Source organism: Hyperolius riggenbachi, chromosome 5 (genome assembly GCF_040937935.1).
Source record: "Hyperolius riggenbachi isolate aHypRig1 chromosome 5, aHypRig1.pri, whole genome shotgun sequence".
Taxonomy (NCBI): Eukaryota; Metazoa; Chordata; class Amphibia; order Anura; family Hyperoliidae; genus Hyperolius; species Hyperolius riggenbachi.
Window position 1 is genome coordinate 111,787,589 of NC_090650.1, and position 18,300 is coordinate 111,805,888.

Here is an 18,300-nt window from a genome sequence, read left to right on the forward strand (position 1 = left end):
TAATAAATGAGTCTTTTTTCACACAGCACAGTGTGGAAAAAAGTGTTTTTTTTTTCTCCTCAAAAATATTGATGCTTTTTTTTTTTACTTTTGACTGATGATTTTAAATCATCTGGACATTTCTCAATGTTCTGAAGTAAATAGTAATTGCATTTTGTTTCTGTAATTGCTACAGTGAAATCTTGCATGGTTGCAATTCTGCATCTTTCTGTCAGGAGTAGTGCCCTTTTCCGCTGCTACGCGCGATCACAAGCGCCATTACGCTTCGTTGCGATCATGCAAGCAGTCATTTCCATCAGCCAGGATTGCGCCGGATTGCGGATAGAACAGAGTGTGATTGCGGTGAGAATCATGCAAGCTGGCGATTGCGAGCAGGGAAAACGGGCACTACAGGGAATTGAAGTGGACCGTGGGCACCAATATAGACTTCTGGGGCGTAAAACTCTCCTTTTCCTTTTTTCCTTACTATATATATCCATTAAACTTGCTGACATTTAAAGTGGTATCAATATTTCAACTGGGATTGAAAATGGGAATAAACAGTTCCAGCTTTCAGCTTACACTATGAGAAACACACCAGACCTCTGTAGGAGGTTGAGGACGAAGGGTGCATTACAGTCATACAGCTGATTGTGTAAAAGAAAAAGAAAATGTACCAAATTCCATTTGCTGCCTGTTTTGACCTACCATGGCAACTACCAAAGAATTACAGCCCTCTAGTCAAAATAAGACATGCCAAATTTATTAAAGTTGCACAGTCATGACGGCTATTGTGACTTTTCCTTTTTTGGTTTAGTAGTCCATAACTACTTTAGGACCGCGGTGATTAAAAATTCCGTCGCTCCCCGCCGATCACGCCACTCAAACCGACGTTTCTCGCCGCAGCTCACAGGACCGCCTGTCTCTATGACAGCAGAGCCATGTGAGCGGGTCAGGAGCTGATTTCATTGGCTCCTGGCCGTGTCTATCAATGTAAGCTGCTCCCATTGGCGTACATTGATAGACACGGCCAGGAGCCAATGGAAGCGGCTCCTGACCGGCTCACATGACTCTGCTGTCATAGTGACGGCAGAGTCTATGTCCTGAGGATCCCGGAACGCGGCGATGATGGCGGTTGCAGCGGGTACGCGCGGCGATTAGTCGGGATTCCGTTGTTCTTGTACCAGCGGTCTCTGGTCCTTAAAGGAATACTTAAGGCAAAAAAAAAAATGATATTTACTCACCCGGGGCATCCCTCAGCCCCCTGAAGCTGGATGGTGCCCTCGCAGCCCCGCTCCGATCGTCCTGTCCCCGCCGGCGGCTACTTCCGGGTTCGGCTATATCACCCTCTATGCTGCTATAGCGTATATATATATATATATATATATATATATATATATATATATATATATATATATATATACATATACACGCTATAGCAGCATAGAGGGTGATATAGCGGCTGGGAACGCAGAGAATCAGTAGTGTTCCCAGCCTGTCGGCGGCTGTCGCCGAACCCTGAAGTAGCCGCCGGCGGGGACAGGACGATCGGAGCGGGGTTGCGAGGGCACCATATAGCTTCAAGGAGCTGAGGGATGCCCCCGGTGAGTAAATATCATTTTTTTTTTGCCTTAAAGGGATACTGTAGGGGGGTCAGGGGAAAATGAGTTGAACTTACCCGGGGTTTCTAATGGTCCCCCACAGATATTCTGTGCCCGCGCAGCCACTCACCGATGCTCCGGCCCCGCCTCTGGTTCACTTCTGGAATTTCAGACTTTAAAGTCTGAAAACCACTGCGCCTGCGTTGCCGTGTCCTCGCCCACGCTGATGGCACCTGGAGCGTATTGCGCAGGCCCAGTATGGTCTGTGCCTGTGCCGTGCGATCCTGGTGACATCAGGGGAAGCGAGGACACGGCAACGCAGGCGCAGTGGTTTTCAGACTTTAAAGTCTGAAATTCCAGAAGTGAACCGGAGGCAGGGCCTGAGCATTTGGGAATGGCTGCGTGGGCACAGGATGTCTGCGGGGGACCATTAGAAGCCCCGGGTAACTTTTCCCCCGACCCCCCTACAGTATCCCTTTAAGGGGGCAGAGACCGCTGGTACTTAAGTGGTTAAAGTAATAATCACAATGCAATAATCAGTGAAAACATAGCATTGATATCACCTCATTTTAAAGTGAAAGAATAATGCTACAGATCTGACACTTCCATTATGTTCTCCAATTTTATATACCTGTCATAATAAATGACTCACTCCAAGACAAACCGAATGTTAGCAGGATATCAAATGTCATTTGAACTGAAACAATTTAAAACATCACATTGTATCCTGGTGTATAAATATTTTCCATGTTATCTCCTAGCAGATGTTTCTCTTCACAGAGACCATAAACAGGCTTAAAGGTAAATTTATGAAATGCTATAATATGCGAATCTGTGTAGTCGATGTGCTGAAAACGTGAGTGTAGCATAGCATTAGTAAGTCACCTTGGCAATGCCAAATATTGTTGTACACGTTCTTCCCTTTCATCGCTATTACTAACACATCTGAGCATAACACAGCACAAAGTACCTCTGAAACTCATGCATCTTCTAACCTAGGGAAAGAGGAAGATAAGTCACATTATTGCTCCTAATTTTACAAACATGCTAACCCAGGCTCCAAAATATACTGTATGAGTATACATTTCCTTTAAAGCTTCCCCATAACCCATTTACACTGATTTTTTTTAAATCATGTTTGGCATTATGAAAAATAATTATAATCCTAGTTACAGTTGCACACAATTATGTCATCAATGTATCCCTTTACATTAACTAAACACTCCTATTTCCAGCTCTGCATAAAAAACAAAACAAAAGGAAACTTAGGCCTCAATTCACGGAGCTTTATCAAATACTTTATCAAACGTTTGATAATTTTCCTCATGGGTAAAATCTAATTTTGAATTCACTAATGTTTTATAGATTTATCGAATGTTTTATCGATAAAACATTCGACAAATATATAACACCTTAGTGAATTCAAAATTAGATTTTACCTATGAGGAAAATTATCAAACGTTTGATAAAGTGTTTGATAAAGCTCCGTGAATTGAGGCCAAAAGCATTGCTGGATTGTGTTATTGCAAACACAGCACATACGGATAATACACGCCACAAAGTGTACTGGTTAAAGGTAACGCCTTTTGTACAGTAACAGTAATAGCATACAATTATGTACAAATGTGTATAATATTAACCTTTACAGTAACAACATAATTAGGTGCAAATGTGAACAACAACAAAAAGAAGGGGAAATACATACAAGGACCTTTAAAATGGCAGGGTCTAACTGCCTTTGCCTGTATTGTGTATGTAAAGCAAAAATTAAATGCCACTACTACTGTCCTTGAACACTCACTGACCCATTCAATCCAATACAACTGTCGCTGTCTCTCCATACAGAGTGAAAGCAGAAAAAAAATGTGAAAACCTTCCAACTTTCCCTTTTATAAAATGACTAGTGACCTTAGTCCATTTAAAAACGTGCTGTTGGTCCATCATTGCCGCCCCATGCCAGAGCGCCCACCGCACACCCGCCCACCCTGCTCCTGTCCCTGGCTGTCCGTGCTGCACACATGCACAGTTCCATTTCATACAGACCCAGTGACACTAATGACGCATGGACACCTGTGGTTTTATTATATAGGATGAGGACGTCCTTACTTCTATTGGTCACTAAGTGCATCTTCTATATGGTCTGATTTATTTGCAAGTATATAATACGCCACTGAAAAAAGGAATAGACAACTCTCCCTAAAGGATTCACCTCATGGCAGATTTTGCCTCGGATTCACTAAGAATTTGCTTCAGGCAGATTGGTCAGATTCACCACAAATCTTATGCTGGGTACACAGTATGAGATTTTCTGGTCGATTTACTGTCAGATCGATTATTTCCAACATGTTCGATTTGCTTTCCGATCGAATTTACGAGGCATTTTACGATCGATTTCCATTAAAGTGATCAAAAAAATCGATTGAAAAATGCTCGGAAATCGATCGAAAAGTAAATCGGACATGTTGGAAATAATCGATCTGACAGTAAATCGACCAGAAAATCTCATAGTGTGTACCCAGCATAACAAATGTTGCCTTTTCCTCTACATCTATGTCCCAGCTACAAAACTTTATGCTCACCATTTCTCTTTTGTGGTGCCCATGAGTAGAAAAGGAATTAAGTGAAATATAACTAAAATACAAACAGCAATCTCCTCACTGTGGACTTTGACTACAAATTCTGGCACAGGTCTTCCTTGTTCTATCAATACTACCAAATATAATTTTCTCTTTTTAGTCTTTAAAGTGTAACTGTCTGGCATAAAATTAAAAAACAATTATTTATTTTTATCTGGTAAACAAGTAATAAGGATGCTAACCAGGCAATACAAAAGTTAAAAATCACTCTTACTTATCTTCTCCATAAAACATCATTGCCCAGCTCTTATTTGGTACATCTGACGCACTAAAGAAGTTGCAGGGCATGCTGCGTTTTCTTTTGTACTTCTTTACTTTCCCCTTAGACATAACTAATGCAGCCTGATTCCCTCCCATTTTCCCCTCCCATACCTCTGTTCCTCTCTGATTGGCCAATATTTTTCTTGCTGAGACAATGCACTTTCTATTGCAGAGCTGGGTGGGAGTGTCTGAAGGCTGGGGGGATGGGCAATGATACACAGACAGAGTAAGGGAGGAAATGATGTCAAGATAGACACAGTCAAAATGGAAAATCCTAAGAAGGATTTTCTCTTTTTTTACTATAGAAAAATAACTAAAATCAAAATGGGGACAGTGCAACACATATGCTATGTAAGTAGAGCAGGTATGTATCTACTTATATGTGTGTTTTTTCCTGAACTAGTATGGCTGACAGCTCCTCTTTAAAGAGAATAAAAGCTCTATCTAAGCAGTGGCTTTATTTTTCTTTGGACCAATTTTATACAAATCATATACAATAGGATTCCACACTTACAATACTGATACACATGCTAATGTATGTCTGTTTGCATCCATCCAGTGCATTTTTCTTAGTAATTCTATGTGTCTAAAACACAAGGGGATATCACCACAGCAAGTAAAATAATTATGCTGTCAATCAAGCACCGTCCAAGCAAACATTTTATTTATATTTAAAAATAAAAAATATCTAGAGAATGTATTTTCAGGAGTCCTTCTAATGTTACAATAAATATCTCCCTGGCTTAAGAGTTTCATTTGCAGGTTTGACTTTCAAGTATTTTTTTTTTTTTTTTAAGCAGAAAAGCAACTTGCGTCACAGCTACAGAAAACAAAATGTTATTGGTTACATTCAAGTACATAGAACAAAGTTCCTCTATCCCCAGGGATGAAGGAAAAGAGTAGCTTAAAAACCAAAAGAATATGTGAACAAAGTAAAAGCCAAACAAATACAAAGAACAGTGTGTTAGGATGGGGAAATACAGTAGAGAGGTGGAGGCAGATAACAATGGATATTGAGACCTACAGTATAGATGCAATGCAACTATATATAGTATTGCTTTGTTGGGGCCTTTTCCAGATGGTACTAATTAGAGATGAGCACATAAATTTCACAGAATTCTAAATTCCGACTTTCAAATTGGAATTTCCCTATTTCGACTTCAAAGAATTTTGACACATAAATTCCAAACGTTATAAACTTTATTTTATGACAGTAAAGTAATAGCTGGTCATACAGTATAGGAGCTAATTAAAGAGAAACCATAACCAAGGATTGAACTTCATCCCAATCAGTAGCTGATACCCCCTTTCCCATGAGAAATCTTTTCCTGTTCTCAAACGGATCATCAGGGGGCTCTATATGGCTGATATTGTGGTGAAACCCCTCCCACAGTGCTGACCAGGGTGCTGACATCACATTGTGGGAGCCTAGTTGCATTGTGGGAAATAACTGCTGTTTCCTACTGCTAAAAATGCATCATCTCTTTCCACAGACATCACCTGCCAGCAGTACAAATGTCGCCATGTGATAAATGTCAGAATGGAGAGGAAAGATTTTACAATGGGCAGACATTGACTAAGGCCTCTTGCACAATACATGCGATTCTGATTTTTTTATACAATCCGATCTTTTATTCCGATTAAAAAAAAAGTACTGCATGCTGCTACGTTTTTTAATCGTAATCAAAAATCGGATTGGTATAAAAAAATCGGAATTGCATGTGGTGTGCAAGAGGCCTAAATCATTTATAAATAATTATTGTCTAAGGTCTAATGTTATATATACCTCAGTTAGGCATATAATATTATAAAAGATACAGACAATATACTAAGGGAGGGAAAACAATTGCAAGGCAATTTTCGACTGTGATTCCCAGGTCTCCGTCGGCTTTTGTGAATGCGTTTTCCGCTAATGTTTTGCCATGATTGTTCCGTCGTTTTTAATTTGCTTGGCATATACTGTAATTGGGAATGTGCATCTTGCGGGGGAAAAAAGCAGAAAGATGTGCAATTTAAAAATGCACGGAAAATCGTAAATGAAAAACGCAAACACACTGTCATCATGAGCGTATCCCGAGCAAGGCTATTAACTTCAGCTAGTGTGTTCCATGCCTTACTCTCTGGCTCGCCCGATTCCTTCACCAGCTGTATTCTTATTAGGACTGCTCAAATCCGGATCCAGGAGACATCCGGATAGTTCTAATCGGATATCTCCCAGTTACCTGTGCAGGGTGGGCGGGGTCAATCTTGCCTGTCAGACATCTTCTTCGGTCCGTCCCTCAGCACCTCCAATGATGCAGTCCAAGCGGCTGTCACATGATTACAAACACTTCCTCCTTCCGGGTTGAAGGAGGAAGTGTTTGTAAACACCTGACGCGCGTGGAGCGCATTGTGGAAGGCGCCAAGGGACGGACAAAAAAGACGTCAGACAGGTAACATTGACCCGCCCACCCCTCACAGGTTTACTGGGAGATATCCAGATAGCAACTATACGGGTATCTCCCGGATCCGGATTTGAGCAGCTCTAATTCTTATTTAAAAACCCTGCCCCTATTGTGAAAAGTCCTGCAGCATTTGTTTTGATATTGCATTGTTTTATGGGAAATCTTCAGTGGGGAAAGCACTGAATATTTCCCATAAACCAACGTGCTATTGGCAGAAAGTGCTGCAACTAGAGTCTCAATTGGGGTGGAGTTTCAAGCAGGAATACAGCCAGTGGAGGAATTGGGTGGGCCGGAGTGTAGGTATTTATGCTGCATCTTGTATAATATAATATACACAGGTAGAGCATATATAAATAGACCTCAGTTTACCTTTAAGTTTAGCAGAGTGCGATTTAGAGTTGGAATAGCATAGGGCTGAAAAATGCAACAGGTTTGCATGCATTTTTTTACATGTACTTGGAAAGTCGGTCACATGGGTTTAACCTCCTTGCCGGTTCAATTCCTCCGGCAAGGAGGCAGCGCAGGAGTTTTTTTTTTGTTTTTTTTGTTTTTTAAATCATGTAGCGAGCCGAGGGCTCGCTACATGATAGCCGCTGAGTGGCGGCATCCCAAGACCCACTCTGATCGCCTTTGGCGATCAGAGTATGCAGGAAATCCCGTTGAGAACAGGATTTCCTGCTGGGCTTCCCCGGTCGCCATGGCGACGGGGCGGGATGACTTCACCGACGTCATGGACGTCGGGACGTCATGGGGAATCCCGATCCGCCCCTCAACGCTGCCTGGCACTGATTGGCCAGGCAGCGCAGGGGTCTGGGGCGGGGGGGAGCGGTGCGGCGGATTGCGGCGGATCAGAAGTTAAAAGCAGCTAGCAAAGTGCTAGCTGCTTGTAACAAAAAAAAAAATTATGCAAATCGGCCTAGCGGGGCCTGAGCAATCCTCCTGCGCAGGTTACCCCGAACTGAGTTCGGGATAACCGGCAAAGAGGTTAAGTAGCACTTTTTGCTAATTTTATTCTCTACATTTGCATTTTTGAAGCACATTTATTCCCAGCTTATTATTTTTATTTTAACGATCCTGGGAAAGCATATTCAAACGCTGTGGCTGGATAGTGTATTCTTTACGGGCTCTGCCTCATACAGGAGACCAGAGTTTGAATCTCAACTCTTCCTGTTCAGTAAGCCTGCACCTATTTAGTGAGGAGACCTTAAGCAAGACTCCACTAACACTGCTACTGCCTATAAAGTGTGCCCTAGTGGCTGCATCTCTGGCATTTGAGTCCACCAGTAGAAAAGCGCGATATAAATGTTCTGTGTCGTGTCAAATTTGTTTCAATGCCTTTTAGTACTTTTTTGTTTAATGTGCTTCCTATCTATAATGGAAGTACAAAGTATGTAACAATGCAGCCTGCAGTACATTTGCAGTTTCCCAACCAAAAAATAATAATAATAGTTTGGGGCTTCTATGGGAAAATGTGTGCTCTGGTGACCTTTATTTTTAGTTAGGGACTTTGCAGTTCTCACTGAGAGCAGCCTCGTTCACTTGGCTTCGCTATTGCTTGCTATCTCTGGTCACATGGTTTTCCTTTTAAGAGACAGTAGAAAGGTTACTTATTCAAGGTAATGTTGACCACACGCATTGCGATCTGACTGTAAAAGCTCTGAGCAACCTGACCACAACCATTCAGTATGAATAACTGTCTAAGCAACATGTTTAATTAATATGTAATCTGTTCGTTTTCAGGTAACAACTATTGTACAATCAGATTGTAAACTGTAACTTTACAAAAAGCCTGCCAAAATGTTTAGCTTTGCAAAGTGCCTGCCAAATCAGGTTGTTATAGCTCACTAGGGATGTCCCTCTCTCACATTTTGTTATTGTACCCTAAATACAACAATACTTTCAGATGTTAGTGTACACATATTTAAAGGAATACTGTAGGGGGTCAGGGGAAAATCAGTTGAAGCTACCCGGGGCTTCTAATGGTCCCCGGCAGACATCCTGTGCCCGTGTAGCCACTCCCCAATGCTCCGGCCCCGCCTCTGGTTCACTTTTGGAATTTCAGACTTTAAAGTCAGAAAACCACTGCGCCTTCGTTGCCGTGTCCTCGTTTCCCCTGATGTCACCAGGAGCGCACGGCGCAGGCACAGACCATACTGCACCTGCGCAGTACGCTCTAGGTGCCATCAGCAGGAGCGAGGACACGGCAACGCAGGCGCAGTGGTTTTCAGACTTTAAAGTCTGAAATTGCAGAAGTGAACCAGAGGCGGGGCCGGAGCATTGGGGAGTGGCTACACGGGCACAGGATGTCTGCCGGGGACCATTAGAAGCCCCGGGTAACTTCAACTCATTTTCCCCTGACCCCCCTACAGTATCCCTTTAAGTTTGCGTAGAATTACATAAAACAAGGCTAACAATAATGCATTGCATTTGTGTTGCTGATTTTACTTCTATTGTACAATACGGGTTTATCTCTTGCAGCGGTCATCCTGCAAAAATGAGCCAGCAACAGTCCATTCGTTGAACTCACTGTTTGCAGATGTTTTCAGCACTTGAAAAGTTGGATACAATTTGAGTGCAGAGAGTCAATTTAACATAAAATAAGCAGTTGAGAGTAATTTAGAGAAATTATTCAAGAAGAGATCAACACAGGCTGCAAGTTCTTTAGTACCAGTATGAGCAGAGGACAACCGCTCCAACTGTACGTAATGGGACTGGCATGCCTTTATCTTAACAATGGGGTAAAATTTATAATGTAAGATACCTGAAGGCATATTACATTATAGGTATTTGCTTTACTTGTCTGAGGGCTGGTGCACACCGAGCGGCTTTTTCCGTGTTTTCAGATCCGCTTGCGGCTGCGGATCTGCTTGGTCAATGTATCTCAATGGGGTGGTGCACACCAGAGCGGCAGGCGTTTTGCAGAAACGAAAAATGCCTGGGTGAGGCATTTTTTGGATTTCGGATGCGTTTCTGCCTCAATGTTAAGTATAGGAAAAATGCAAACCGCTCTGAAAAACGGCACTTCAGAGCGGTTTTGCAGGCGTTTTTGTTACAGAAGCTGTTCAGTAACAGCTTTACTGTAACAATATATGAAATCTACTATACTGAAAACCGCAGCAGCAATCCGCAAAACGCTAGCAAAACGCCTCATAAAAATAAAAAAAAGCGTTTAAAAATCTGCTAGCATTTTGCGGATCTGCTAGCGGGTTTTGGTGTGCACCAGCCCTTAGCCATATTTTGGCATAAGTATACTAATAACATAAACCTTAATTCTAGGATTTCGGCTACAACAAAACCCCTCTCCCCATCCCCCAGAATGCATTTTACTGGTACTGTTCTGTGGTCATGTTGCTCAGGTGGTCATAGCAACACACGGTACTTGCATTGCTCCATCAATGCTGTAGGTAAGGCGATCTCTAGCTTACCTTCAGACCCTATACCCCAATCTCTAGCACGCTCTTCACCTATAGCCAAGCCCCCACTTGAACGGGAGACTGAACTCGTCTACCCAACCGCAATTGTCCCCAGGATTTAGCATGCAAAGTATAGGAGCTGAGGCCGGGGAAGCTAATGAAGTATCAAAACGCCAAACACAGTTCAGTAACAGTGCCAAGGTCAAATCGGGGTCAGATGACTGTCAATCCAGGCAACAGAAAAGATTGAGGTCAAGGACAAGCCAAAGGTCATGTACAGAGAAACAAGAAGCCAGATAGACAATCCAAGGGCTCAGACAAAAGCATAGTAAAAACAGGCAGAAGTCAGGACAGGGAAGAATATAAGCATTGGTCAAAGGTCAGCAGAGACTATAAAGAAGAGACTATCCAAATCAAACCCAGCAGCTTATCACACAAACTAACTGCTATCACAGGAGAGGTGCACAGACTTATAGCAGCAAGGATCGATCCCCAGAGACTACCCATCTCAGCTGCCAATAGGCTGCCACAGCAGACAAGTGATGGAATGGTCACTTTGAGAACCCCTATTGCAGTGGTTCCCAACCCATGTGCCGCGACACATACATGTGTCGCGGCAGCTTCGGGTATGTGTCGCAGTGCTCTCGGAGGAAAGCAGCGCAGTGGAGGGAGAGCTGTGGGCAGCGGCGGAGAAGGGGGCCATCCCCCCCCCCTTCTCTCACCTTAGAGTGCTCTCCCTCCCTCGCTCTCTCCTCCGGAGCTAACTGCGGTCAGGCGTTTGCAGCGAGCGGGACTTACCTTCCGTCAGACGCGTATCTAAAGGGGTGCAGGCATGGCTAGTGCCATGGGCGACAGTGCACCATGGGCGCCATGCCTGCCCCCGTGCCACCGCTGTATTCTCCCTCCCTCCCCTCCGGTGTAGCCCTCGCTGATGCTGCCGCTTCTCAGATCAGTGTGCCGCCGGCCCGCCGCTACTTAGGAATCCAGACCCATGTGACGCTCCCTCGCCGCTGCCTGGGCATCCTCCTCCTTTTGGTACCACATCCGAGGGATCAGCGCGACACCAGAGACAGAGAAATGGCGCACATGTTGCTTGCGCCCGGTATACTACGAATGCGGAAGTGACATCATCGGTAACTTCCGCATTCATAGTACACCGGGTGCGAGCAACATGTGCGCCCTTCTCTGTCTCTGGTGTCGCACTGATCCCTCCGATGTGGTACTAAAAGGAGGAGGATGCCCAGGCAGCGGCAGGGGAGGCGTCACATGGGTCTGGATTCCTAAGTAGCGGCGGGCCGGCGGCACACTGATCTGAGCACTGGTATGGCACCCAGCGAGCACGCAAGCCAGCACCCTGCCCCCTGCAAGCCAGCACCCTGCCCCAGCCAGCACCCTGCAAGCCATCACCCTGCCCCCTGCAAGCCAGCACCCTGCACCAGCCAGCACCCTGCCGCAGCCATCACCCTGCCCCCTGCAAGCCAGCCCCCTGCCCCCTGCAAGCCAGCACCCTGCCCCAGCCAGCACCCTGCAAGCCAGCACCCTGGTCCCTGCCCCAGCCAGCACCCTGTTCCCTGCAAGCCAGCACCCATCACCCTGCCCCCTGCAAGCCAGCACCCTGGTCCCTGCCCCAGCCAGCACCATGGTCCCTGCAAGCCAGCACCCATCACCCTGCCCCAGCCATCACCCTGCCCCCTGCAAGCCAGCACCCTGCCCCCTGCAAGCCAGCACCCTGCCCCAGCCAGCACCCTGCCCCCTGCAAGCCAGCACCCTCGTGCCTGCCCCAGCCAGCACCCTGCCCCCTGCAAGCCAGCACCCTGCCCCAGCCAGCACCCTGCAAGCCAGCACCCTGCCCCCTGCAAGCCAGCACCCTGCCCCAGCCAGCAGCCTGCAAGCCAGCACCCTGGTCCCTGCCCCAGCCAGCACCCTGCCCCCTGCAAGCCAGCACCCTGCCCCAGCCATCACCCTGCCCCCTGCAAGCCATCACCCTGCCCCCTGCAAGCCAGCACCCTGGTCCCTGCCCCAGCCAGCACCCTGCCCCCTGCAAGCCAGCACCCTGCCCCAGCCATCACCCTGCCCCCTGCAAGCCATCACCCTGCCCCCTGCAAGCCAGCACCCTGGTCCCTGCCCCAGCCAGCTCCCTGCCCCCTGCAAGCCAGCACCCTGCACCAGCCAGGACCCTGCTCCCTGCAAGCCAGCACCCTGCCCCCTGCAAGCCAGCACCCTGGTCCCTGCCAGCACCCTGGTCCCTGCAAGCCAGCACCCTGCCCCCTGCAAGCCAGCACCCTGCCCCAGCCATCACCCTGGCCCCTGCAAGCAAGCACCCTGCCCCAGCTTGCTTCGTGCACCAGCCAGCTTCCTGCACACAGCCCCCAGCAAGCACCCTGCACCCAGCCAGCAATTGGATGACAGCTATGGCTACCTAATATCTAGGGACACATCATGCTACCTAATACTGATATACAGTATATATGTGTACATGGCTACTTGATTCTTTTATCTGAGGAACATGGCTACTTGATTTATGTATGCAGGATGGATTTGGCTTGATGCACCTGCCTGTTTAATGTGAGGCACCTGGCTACTTAATTTTATATGGAGATGTGTGACTATTTTATCTGGATTATTGTGACAACTTTGTTTTTATTGGGCGGGACATAACTACGGTACTTCATGATAGTTTAATCTGGAGGCATGTGACTACTTTATTTTATCTGGAGGCATGTGACTACTTTATTTCATCTGGAGGCATGTGACTACTTTATTTTATCTGCAGGCATGTGACTACTTTATTTTATCTGGAGGCATGTGACTACTTTATTTTATCTGGAGGCATGTGACTACTTGATTCTTTTATCTGGAGGCATGTGACTACTTTATTTTATCTGGAGGCATGTGACTACTTGATTCTTTTATCTGGAGGCATGTGACCACTTTAATATTTTATCTGGAAGCTATTTAATTTTGAGGCACATGACTAGTTAATTCTAATATCTAGGGGACCATGGCTGCTGAATGTATGTATCTGGGGGCATTTTAAACTGGTATTTGGGTAACCCAGTAACTTAATTCTAGTATCTAGGGACACATCTGTCTTATGACAGTAGTGCAGGTTGCAGATAAAAGCTAAACTGCCTCTCTGGCAGTTTTCAATTGTAATCTCCCACTTCTTGTTGGACTGAACCCTCCAAACTTGAACAGGGGGGGCGCAATTTAATTCTTTGCCATAGGCGCCGTATTACCCAGATACGCCTCTGCCTTCCGTGTCGCTCCAAGCGCCGGAAGTTCTGGTGCCACAGCCGCTGCTCTGGTCTGGATCAGACCAGAGTAGTGGCAAATCATCCCGCGCCTGCGACGAGACCAGACGGAGAACACGGAAGGTAAGTTCCTCCCCTCTGCCAACCACCGCACTTCGCTCCGGAGGAGAGAGCAAGGGAGGGAGAGCACCCTGAGGTGCTGCTCTCCTTCCCTCGCTCTCTCCTCCTGGGGGGGCACCTGGCTACATATACTGGGCATATATACACCTGGCTACATATACTGGGGACATATACCCATGGCTACATATACTGGGCACATATACCCCTGGCTACATATACTGGGCACATATACACCTGGCTACATATACTGGGCATATATACACCTGACTACATATACTGGCATATATACACCTGACTACATATACTGGGCATATATACACCTGACTACATATACTGGGCACATATACCCTGGCTACATATACTGGGCACATATACCCTGGCTACATATACTGGGGACATATACCCCTGGCTACATATACTGGGCACATATACACCTGGCTACATATACTGGGCATATATATACACCTGGCTACATATACTGGGCATATATACACCTGACTACATATACTGGGCATATATACACCTGACTACATATACTGGGCACATATACCACTGGCTACATATACTGGGGATATATACCCCTGGCTACATATACTGGGCTTATATACCCCTGGCTACATATACTGGGGACATATACCCCTGGCTACATATACTGGGCTTATATACCCCTGGCTACATATACTGGGGACATATACCTCTGGCTACATATACTGGGCGCATATATCCCTGGCTACATATACTGGGGACAACTAGCTGTTTGTCATTATGTGCATTTACTGGTGAAAAGCTGTCTCTTATCATGTGCATTTACTGGTGAAAAGCTGTCTCTTATCATGTGCATTTACTGGTGAAAAGATGTCTCTTATTATGTGCATTTACTGGTGAAAAGATGTCTCTTATTATGTGCATTTACTGGTGAAAAGAGGTCTCTTATGTGCATTTACTGGTGAAAAGAGGTCTCTTAGTATGTGCATTTACTGGTGAAAAGAGGTCTCTTATTATGTGCATTTACTGGTGAAAAGCTGTCTCACATGTGCATTTACTGCGGAAACGCTGTCTCTCATTACGTGCATTTACTGGTGAAAGGCTGTCTGTCATTACCTGCATTTACTGGTGAAACGCTGTCTCTTATGTGCATTTAGTGGGGAAACACTGTCTCTCATTACATGCATTTAGTTTACGTGTCACGGAGATCTGAACGTTTGGTTTGATGTGTCACGACTCCAAAAAGGTTGGGAACCACTGCCCTATTGCCTGTCAGCGCTGGCACCCGAGGGTATAAGATCGGCTCAGGATGCGTGTGGCAGTGCATGCGCTCACTTCTGCATGGACGCCAGGGATGTCACTGTGAAGGTAATAGGAAGCCTGCTCGAGTCAGCTCCGGGTAGATTCAGACTCACCACTGGAACCTCAGTCAGGTAAGGCCGTAACAGATACAGTGCAGATCCCATTCATTTATTGTGAATGGAAGCACACCAGCATCTGCTCAAAACTGCATGAAACACATAGCTTGAAATATTGCAGTCTATGCACTTCTGATGTCTACAGTGTCACACACACTGAGCATTGATGGAAATACAACCAGCAACATAAAAGTGGGGAAGGGTCCAAAAGGTCACCCACACATTTTTTTAAATTTCTGTTCCATTCAAGAATAGCAATCAATTTTTCTGACTGATTGTAACATTTCAAAAATCTGACCAATGTACCACACACCTATGTTCAATTTTTCCACAATGAGGATAAAAATCGTTGAAAACTATGAGAAACTATGTTTGTGTGTATATATTAATACAGTGACAATCTACCACACACCTTTCAATTTTCATAAAGATTGATCAGAAAAATCTAACATTCCCAATCCACTTTTATTGAATAAAAACGGGAAATTTGATCGGATTTCTTGCACAAATGAAAAAAAAAAGCTTTTGATTTTTCAGGAAATCCAATCTTTTTTATCGAATTGCCGTAAAATAGAATTATTTTATTTATCGTGTGTGGCCACCTTAAGCCTTCTCTCATGAAGCTGTGCAGAAAAGTGAGTGCTATATCCAAAGTGAACCTCATTAGCCGCACTGCCATTTCCAGAATGGCTGCACTGAAGCACTCATGTGACTACTATTTCCTAGCTTCAGATCAGGAACTCAATGCTTCTCTTATAGCTTTTCCATTAGTATTGCAGGACGGTACTATGAAGGAAAGGTGAAGTGGTGACTATATAAACTACATTCCAGAAATCTAAGCATTCAGCAATTCCTGTTTATGTTGATTTTTGCCTCATTTTATGCAAGTTATATTCATGCACTTTTTTCCATTTTACTGAACATTCAGCAGTCAGATGATATGATAATCTAGTGATTTAACATGCAAACGGAATGCAGGAAGTATGCTAAAATGTGTGTATGGGTGGCTAGCCAGGAAAACTTCTACTTATGGCTCAAGTGGGTGATATTACAGTTTAACAGTGTGCTGACCAGAAAGCTGTTATGGGGTAATGGCCATTTTTAAAATGGAGAATGGAGAATTCCATTGATCACAGTGGAGAAGAAGATAGCCGGCACCATCCAATATCTATGCTCTTTTTATTAATTCAATTCAGTTCCATATCAGCCATAGTAGCGACGTTTCGGAGCTACATCACCTCCTTTCTCGAGCTAGGCTGTATGTCAAATACAATCATATACAGTACATCTTTGCCTTTTATACTGAACACGGTGGACTGCCAGCCAATAGCACTGCACTATGGCTCAGTCCAATCACTACAGTCCATGCCCTAGCCGGACCTGATGGGGAACTGTGCTGCTGGGCGTCCATTGGTCGCCGCATGTCAAATCCCACCCTCTCCTATTTCAAATATATCCGTCAGCCGCATGCGTATAAACGGCCGCCTATGACGCGTCCGCCGCATGCGCACAGGGGGCCGCCCGTCACGCGTACACCCGTCAGCCCGCCCACAGCGGACCTGACGGGGAACTGCGGGACATGACGTGTGCGGAGGGCGCGTCCAGCGCGTCCTACCCGCCCACCTCGGCTGGCCACCAATGGCAAGGGGAGGGCGGCTCCAAGTCGCCCTCCCGAACCATCCTGATGTAAACATTGTGACGCATGCGGCTAGATGCCTCCACATAAGATATATATATGAATATACATATATATAGCACCAAGAGGGGCTAACAGAGGGCCATAGGGACCTAGAGGAGACATAGTCATGAATAAAGGTCATGAAGAATGTAACATCAATTCAAATTACATAACCTATGTAGAGGCATAGGATCCCCCATATATGTGAGAACATCCCACACCCCTACATATAAACAGTTCAGTGGCATAGGCCAGACAGTGACACCAGTCGTACATATTGATATTGATACTAAAGAAATAAAAAAATAAAAAATGAAAATTGAAAAATAAAAAATCAAAAATGAAAAACATACTAAATAAACTAAATGAAGGGAATTAGGTCTAATTCCCGATTAAGACCTCGGGGTTCCATGGTGACCAGTTTTTTTATCCACATAGCTTCTCGCCAGAGTAATCTCTTAATGCGATCACCGCCCCTTCTAGGGACCGGAACTTGTTCTATTATCATGTATCTTAGCTGGCTAACATTATGTCTCGCTATTGAAAAATGATATGGTACTGCCTGATCGACCAAGTTCTCACGTATTGCATGCTTATGAGATGATAACCGGACTTTCATTTTTTGTGTCGTCTGACCTATATAGAGCAGCCCACATGGGCATTTTAGGGCATATACTACAAACATGGAGTCACAAGTGTGGCATCCGTGTATTTTGAATTTTGTACCTTTGTGTGGATGAATAATTTCATCCCCTCTAATAACTGAACTGCAATGGACGCAGTTCATACAGGGAAAAGTGCCTCTACGTGAGAACCTTGGTCCACCACGCAGACCACCTCCATCAGCATGTACCAATCGATCTCTCAAATTGGGTGCCCGACGGTAAGAAAAAATTGGTGGGTTGGAAAATTGTTGAATATGAGGAAAACTATCTGAAAGTAAATGCCAATGTTTCCTAATAATTTTATTGACTTTATCACTAACTGTACTATAAGTAGATACAAACGGCAATCGGCCCTGACTTTGCCGATTCCCCCGATGTCGACTGGTGTCACCCAATGGCCGATCACGTGCCATCTGTACAACCTCTGCTGGGTATCCCCGTTGTCTAAATTTAATTTGCATTTCATCTAGTCTCCTATTCTGCACCGCTTTATCCTCCACAATGGTACGTACCCTCTGGAATTGACTAATTGGCACCGACCTCTTCGTGGCCCTCGGATGGAAACTCCCGTAATGGAGAAGGGAGTTTACATCCGTGGGCTTAACAAAGAGGTCGGTCACCAAACGGCCTCCCTGTCTCACTACTGTAGTATCGAGAAAACTGATTTGTTCACCCGAGCTATGTATAGTTAATTTGATCTCTTGGCACTGTCCCATCAATTGTGACACAAATGTCTCAAGGGTCGAATGTGGCCCCGCCCACACACAAAACACATCATCTATATATCTAAACCATTGGACAGCATGCTTCTGGAAAAGACTATTAGTATAAACATACATCTCCTCG

The 18,300-nt window shown here is 45.1% G+C and overlaps 1 protein-coding gene across 2 annotated transcripts in view; it reads right to left on the bottom strand.

Annotated features, from left to right (window-relative positions):
* ZNF385D (zinc finger protein 385D) overlaps positions 1 to 18,300 on the bottom strand; it is a 496,219-nt gene that overhangs the window by 433,812 nt on the left and 44,107 nt on the right. The window lies entirely within an intron of this gene.